The sequence below is a fragment of the Balaenoptera musculus genome, chromosome 21, assembly GCF_009873245.2.
Source record: "Balaenoptera musculus isolate JJ_BM4_2016_0621 chromosome 21, mBalMus1.pri.v3, whole genome shotgun sequence".
Lineage (NCBI taxonomy): Eukaryota > Metazoa > Chordata > Mammalia > Artiodactyla > Balaenopteridae > Balaenoptera > Balaenoptera musculus.
This window is the reverse complement of record NC_045805.1, coordinates 14,241,840-14,249,925: the sequence shown is the minus strand read 5'-3', so window position 1 is coordinate 14,249,925 and position 8,086 is coordinate 14,241,840. Positions and strand designations below refer to the sequence as shown.

The 8,086-nt window shown below is 34.9% G+C and overlaps 1 protein-coding gene across 1 annotated transcript in view; it reads right to left on the bottom strand.

Moving 5' to 3' along the window:
* The window catches only part of C21H4orf47 (chromosome 21 C4orf47 homolog), a 70,695-nt gene that overhangs the window by 48,148 nt on the left and 14,461 nt on the right, over positions 1–8,086 (bottom strand). The gene's annotated exons all lie outside the window — the stretch shown is intronic.

Sequence of the window (8,086 nt, the reverse complement as noted above, 5' to 3'; positions counted from 1 at the left end):
TATTATCCTTTTAACATACTTCTGGATTCAATTTGACAATATTTTGTTAAAGATTTCTGCTTCTATGTTCAGGATATTGGTATCTATATTATTTTCTTTTTATCTCTTTATCTGATTTTGGTGTCAGGAAAATCCTGGCCTCATAAAATATAAGGTCAGGTTTTCCAATAGGAAAGTGTTCCCTCCTCCTCTATTTTCTGAAAGGATTAGTGTAGAATTGGTATTATTGATATTATTCCTTTCTAAATACATAATATAATTCACCAGAGAGCCTGGAGTTTTCTAAATGGAAAGGGTTTTACACTGCAAAATCAACCCCATTAATAGATACATAACTATTCAGATTTTCTATTTCTTCTTGAATCAGGTTTGATCATTTGTTGTTCTGAAGAATTTGTACATTTTACATAAGTTCTCAAGTGTATTGGCATAAAGTTGTTTATAATATTCCTTATTATCTTTTTAATGTCTAGAGGACCTGTGATGTCCCATCTTTCACTTCTGACATTGATAATTTGGGGTTCTTGTGATTCTTTGGGCATCTTGGATGTGGATTTATAATTTTCATCACACTTGGAAATTTTCAACCATTATTTCTTTAAATCTTTTTCTCACTGCTCCTTTCTGAGATGCAATAACACATATGTTAGACTGTTTGATATTGCCCTAGAGCTCACTGGTATTATTTTCATTTGCTTTTCAGTCTTTTTCCGTGTTTCACTTTGGATACTTTCTATTACTATATCTTCAAGTTCACTAGTTTTTTTCTTTTGCCATGCCTAATTTTCTACTATTCCCACTTACTGAAGTTTTTCATTTCAGTTATCTTATTTTTCATCTCTAGATTTTCCATTTGGTTCTTGTTTATAACTTTCATTTTTCTTTCCAATATGTTCATATTTTCCTTTAAATACATTAACATGGTTCAAGTAGCTATTTTAATGTCTTTATTTGCTAATTCCATCTTCTCTACTGTTTGGGGGTCTATTTCTATGGACTGATTTTTCTCCCAGTTATGGGTCATATTTTCTGGCTTCCTGGCATATCTAGTATGCCAAAAATCCACCTGGAAGATGGGTTTTTGTGAATTTTACATTGTTGATTGTCCGAATGTTGTTGCTTCCTTTACAGATTGTTGGAATTGGTTGTGTTAGGCATTACATTACTTCTGCTTCAATTTGGTGCTTTTAAGGCTTGTTTTTTAAACTTTTATTAGGGTGGGTGTAGAGTAGCCTCTAGTCTACTCGAGATCCTCTGGAACCACCACTGAATGCAGAGAGGTGAGAATGTCCCAGCCTTGAATGGTTCCTGGCCTTCTGTGAGCTGTGGGAACCATGACAGGTCCATGTTGTTCTTTGTCCTGCCTCATGTTGTTCTTTGTTCTGCCTCATGGAATTTAACCTTACGCATGCCTGTCTTAGATGTCAGCAGGGTTAAGGGGATTCCTATGCAGATTTCTGAACTCTTTTCCTGTGTAGATCTTTCCTCTCTAGAACTCAACTCCACAAATTCGAGCCACTTCAGAGTCCTTGGTTCCAATTTCTGTCTCAACTCAGCAAGGCTACTATACTTTGAGATTCCAAGTCCTCCATCCTCTTCAGTCCAAAAGTGCCTCCGGACAAAAAGCAATTGCAGGGCTCACCTCAATTGTTTCCTTTTCCTCACAGATCACAATCCTGCACTGTCTGTGTCCAGTATCTAAAAAGAGTTGTTATGTATGTTTTGTACAGTTTTTAATTGCCTAAAGAAGCAGCATAAATCTGGTTCCTGATACTCTATCTTGGCTAGAAGCCATTTCTGGGTAGTCAAGTTTGGGAAGTTTGGAAAATCAAGTCCTATGAACAGACAGAACACAGTGTTGACTTTTCTAGGTAGCTGGTATATGCAGGTATGTTTTTCCACCAGATCTCCCCCAACTATAAAGAAGATGCCTGTAACTATGAGTATGTGTGTACAGGGCTATTGACCAGAATAGAAACAGAATTATTCTTATTGGAGTAATAATGCCAGAACAAGAACGTTACTCTTGTAGTCCCAATTCTCCTTAGGTAGCTCTTCAGAATGTTCAGAGGCAAGATGCTTAGTTTTTCATCTGGGGGTAAAATTCTGGGTTGCCTGAACTGGGAAAGCACTGAGGATGGGAAGGAGGTAGGAGGAAAAAAAGAAACTGACTGAAAAAGTCTTTCCTGAACACACTTTTAATTAAACATTTTTGGCTCTATTCTTACTTTTTTTGTCTACAGAATTTTTTTGAAACTCCTTATTCTCTGATGATCCCCTTATGAGTCATTTTTCTGGACTCATTATTTTACTGTTGTGTTATTAGGGTCAGAGGAGAGCCAGCAAATAAGTGTGTTCTGCCTGCCAGTTTTAATTGGAAGCCCCTAATACATTACTGTTTTTGATTATAGTATAAATAGCTTCTTAGTATATTTTTGCTTAGAACAAACATCCTCTTTCAAATTTTCACGACATATTTTAATGTTTTGTCTTCAAAATAAAATTTAAAATTAGCTAGTCAAGTTTTATTGTTTTTATTCTGTAGGGATTTTTATTAAATTGCATTAAATTTATTGATATATTAAAGATAAACAGCAAGTTTACAATATTTAGTCTCCCTGGAACATGGTCTATTGCTCCGGCCTCCTTTTATATCTTCATTTTAATCCTAAATTTCCATAGTTTTTTTCCTATTGTAAATAGAATAGTTTTCACATTTCCTAATGGACATATGGAAAAAAACTATCTTTTTTGCAGATCATTATATACATCTGTTTATTGTACAATTTTATTAGTTCAAATATCTTTCAATAGATTCTTTTTACATTGTAGGTAAATAACTATATATCACCTGCAAGCAATAATATTGTCTTTTTCTAATATTTATTTCCTCTTGGGATTTTTTCTTGTCTTCCTGCATTAATGTATTTATATTAATATATTTTCCAGGGCAGTGTTTGTCTTGTTTATGGCTCAAGCTTAATGTCTGTTATGATTGTGATAGATATACTTTAGAAAGTAAGGAAGGTTCTTCCTAATCATCACATCCTAAGAGGTTTTAAGTGGAAAGAGTATTTAATTTTATCAAATGGCTTTTTAGCATCTATTAGGGGAACATGTATTTTTTTCATTTTAATATATTGAAGAACTTTATTATAATAATAGATTCACTCATGTCAAGCTATTTTAGCAGTCATAGAATAATAAATCATTTTATGTTCATTTAAAATGTGGATTCCATTGGCTTGTATTTGATTTAGGATTTTTTTAATGAGTTAGAAATATTATTTTCCTATTTATGTTATCCTTGTCCAGTAATGCTATCCTCATAAAATAAATCAAAACTCTTTTCATATTTTTCTATGATCAAAACAATTTAAATAACAAAAGATTTCTCTGTTTTGAAGATTTGATAGGATTTAGCTCCTTAATAATCTAGACACAGTACCTTTTGGCTACTAAGTTTAACTATTATTTCCATTTTTTCTACCCTTATTGGTCCATTCATGTTTTCAGTTCTTGTTGAATTACTTCTGGTAACATTTCATTTTCAAATTTATTTGACATGGAATTGTACATGTTTTAACTGTTGCTACATCTGTGGTTAAATCTATTCCTTACTCAGAGTATAGTTTGTATTCTCTCTCACCTCTCTTTTTTTTCTAGGCTGCTTTTCAAAAAAACAATTTTAAGTTTTTCAGATCTACTTTTCAATTGGTTGTTTTTCTCTCTCTTTGAATTATTTTATTTGATTTTCAATCTTTTTCAAATATTAACATCAGCGTGTAAGCCTGTCAATTTTCTGTCTGATTAATTCTTTAGCTTTGGTGTTTTTTTTTTTTTTTAAACATCCTTATTGGAGTATAACTGCTTTACAATGGTGTGTTAGTTTTCTGCTTTATAACAAAGTGAATCAGCTATACATATACATATATCCCCATATCTCTTCCCTCTTGCGTCTCCCTCCCTCCCACCCTCCCTATCCCACCCCTCTAGGTGGTCACAAAGCACCGAGCTGATCTCCCTGTGCTATGCAGCTGCTTCCCACTAGCTATCTATTTTACGTTTGGTAGTGTATATATGTCCATGCCACTCTCTCACTTTGTCCCAGCTTACCCTTCCCCCTCCCCGTATCCTCAAGTCCATTCTCTAGTAGGTCTGTGTCTTTATTCCCGTCTTGCCCCTAGGTTCTTCATGACCTTTTTTTTTTTTTTAGATTCCATATATATGTGTTAGCATACGGTATTTGTTTTTCTCTTTCTGACTTACTTCACTCTATATGACAGACTCTAGGTCCATCCACCTCACTACAAATAACTCAGTTTCGTTCCTTTATGGCTGAGTAATATTCCATTGTATATATGTGCCACATCTTCTTTATCCATTCATCTGTTGATGGACACTTAGGTTGCTTCCATGTCCTGGCTATTGTAAATAGAGCTGCAGTGAACATTTTGGTACATGACACATTTTGAATGATGGTTCTCTCACAGTATATGCCCAGTAGTGGGATTGCTGGGTCGCATGGTAGTTCTATTTTTAGTTTTTTAAGGAACCTCCATACTGTTCTCCATAGTGGTTGTATCAGTTTACATTCCCACCAACAGTGCAAGAGGGTTCCCTTTTCACCACACCCTCTCCAGCATTTATTGTTTGTAGATTTTTTGGTGATGGTCATTCTGAACAGTGTGAGATGATATCTCATTGTAGTTTTGATTTGCATTTCTCTAATGATTAATGATGTTGAGCATTCTTTCATGTGTTTGTTGGCAATCTGTATATCTTCTTTGGAGAAATGTCTATTTAAGTCTTCTGCCCATTTTTGGATTGGGTTGTTTGTTTTTTTGATATTGAGCTGCATGAGCTGCTTGTAAATTTTAGAGATGAATCCTTTGTCAGTTGCTTCATTTGCAAATATTTTCTCCCATTCTGAGGGTTGTCTTCTCGTCTTGTTTATGTAGCTTTGGTTTTTTATTATGTATTGATCTCAGTTTTGAGTAATAATTGGGAAGTTAGCAAGACAATGAAAGGCATAGGGTATTCCAGGAAAGGAAAAGCATGTGAGCCATCATAATAGCTCAGAACAACATGTCACTTGCAAGGAATTACAAATAATTCAAGGTGAAGGGGAAAGATGATTAAATATGGCCACCATAGTATATTCATTCATTCAATCAACAAATATTTACTGACTGCCTACAAAAAGTGTCAAGCGCTATGCTAGGTGCTAATAACCATAAACAAAATAGATATGGTTTTACAGTACTTATGATATCACAGAAGATACAGGCTAATAAATATTATAAACGTGAAGTTAGAAGGTGTTATTTGAATACTTAACAAGGGGACCTAACCTCATCTCAAAGATCAGGAAGGCCTTACATAAGGAAGAAACATTTTTAGAAGAGATCTGAAAGTCTACAAATTGGAGTTAGTAAGGTAAGAAGATGATGGATGGTGGGAAAAGTTCCAAGCTATAGAAAGTGGATAAATCCCTCCCAGGCAAGGGACAGCATGTCTGTCATTATAAAAAGTGAAATAAATCTACCCTAGGTAGAATGAAAAGAGCAAAGAGTAACAAGAAATAAAGGAAAAGAAATGAGTCAAGTCTCGAAGAGCCTTTTAACCCTGATATAGATTTTGCCTTTATCTTAAGGATAATGGGAATCCACTAAAGGGTTTTTAACTTAGTGAAGTAGTGGATTGGATGGTAAAGGGAGATGATTTCTGAATAATTTCAAGATTTGTTTTAAGTTACATGATATTTGGAAGCACAATTTACCGAGAGAGGGAATAATTAATGAGGAGCTAATTTAAGAGGTAAAAATGATAGATTTCATTTTGGAAGCATTACATTTGAGCTCTCTAGGAGATCATTTTAAAAAGAAAAAAGATGTCTTGTAGGCAGTTATAAATAGAACTCTGATTCAGGATAATGTTGTAAGCTGGAGATATGGTTTAAAGCTTAATTAAATTGCTCCAATTTACCCAGCTAGTCATAGGTTGAGCCTGGCTTATTATTAATACACAGTCCACAATATTAACATACAAAAGGAGCAAGCAATCTCTGAAGAAGCAGGGTAAGGTTTCCAAAAATACACTATGCTACTGCTTAACATTCCCTCCAGTTCCTGTTGGAGCTTCTTATTGATCTAAGTCTCTCTCAAAGTTAAGCATTTCTTCCATGATCAGGTTAACATCCTTAATCTTCGTTTCAACTTTGAGCCTTAAATAGGTGTGGTTGGATGGTTCATAACAGAGATTAACAACTACTAAGCAAGCATATTATTGCTTCCATTATTCTCTGATGGTGGATGCAGAAAACCACTCAAGTCATACAGGCATCCTAATGGGCAGTAGATAACTAGATGCCTGAGTTGTCAAGAGACAGGACACCAGTGTCCATTAACGTTAACTCTTCACAACTGACTCTGGGGGAAAAAGCTGTTTCACAGGAAACCACCTAATGTTGTATTGTTATATTTTCAAAACTAAAAGGAGAGAGGGACACTAGTTGTAAGAAAACAATGGGCATCGTAAATAGTTTGTGCCCCTCAAATCAAATTTGTATGTGTGTGTTCCTCTATTTCTGATCATTTCAAAAATCTTAACTTTTCTATAGGCTTCGCTATTCCTATTACTGGTTTCTCTATTTGACACAATATATTTATGTAAACTCTAGATAAGCTCTGTCAACTGTCACACTGCTTCTTACACCCTTCAGGAGGCATTAGATGAGTATTCGCATATATGAATTAATTATATGAAGTGTGCATTGTTATGAGAGGCACATTAATAAAATAAATAGCTAACAAAAGGCAGAGGTGAAAATGAGCAATTATTTAGATTTTAATAAAATCTGAATATATAAACCTCTTCCTCAAAATAATGCATATACTTATAAGGCTTGTTTGGTAACATTTATCTATATGCAACTAAATGAGTTTTTATTCAGTTTTGTCCACCTGGCAAAACCTTTGCTATTCTGAAGACAAATGTATTCCCCTTTGAGTCTCATTATACCCTTAACAATGTCTTCAAGATCTTCATTCTACACTGTCCTTTGGATAGGAAACAATATTTTTAAATATTTTAGAAAACTTTTTAAGTCTTTTTAAAAAATCTTTTAAAAAAATATTTTCTTTTAGAAAAAAGTAAACAGTATGAGGCATGGAAATAAAAATAGATTTTTGACAACATTAAAAATTCTCTCTGTACCATCTGCAATCCCTTTAAAAGCCAGATGTGGATCTGGATTGACATGGTTTCCCCCCACTGAAAAAAAAAGTGGGTCCAGAAGGAGACTACTGCCACCCCTATATATTCTGGTTTTCAGCTCTGACAGGTCTAGAGTGGCAGAGAGACAAGTACTAAGAAAAAACCACGGATCAAAAATAATTCCCGCAATACATTATATTAATAGATACTGTAAATTTCTCTTTTTAAATACCACTGCCACCCCGCCCCAACTGAATGACGACTATTGAGAGAGACCTCACTATGAATTACAGTAATGTATTTAAATCATATCTTTTAAGAACAGATATTTTTTAAGTGGTAGGACGAGTGAAGAGAGAACTTGGGAAGGAGAGGGTAAGACCCAGAGAGGCAGGTACGAGAGAGGCAGCTCTGAGCAGCTACCGAGGAGCATGAGAGGACACCAAAGGCCAACTGCACCTGTCTTGAAACCTGGCCATTGTTCGTAATATACTGAACTTAAAGTACATCCCCACTCTCCCTTCCCCCTCCTCATCCTGAGGGTGCCATTGGCTGATCTGATGCTCTACATAGGCCACAAATAGAAGGCACGATACCACATAAATTGAGCTATCTGCCTCACTATATCATGTGTGTATACATGAATCTATGCAATATGACTGGATCAATACTTCTCTTTGATGTTAAGAATGCTTTAACGGGCTGTGACACTGGGGTAACTATCAACTCAACCTTCAAATACCTCCAAGAAGGAAGAGCAAATTAAGAATTCACTGTGCATGTCTACCCCTCCAGCCCCCATTTCCACCCCTACCCTCCAACCCTGCAATTTTTTAACATTAGGAGCAAAATATTTCAAATGACAGAC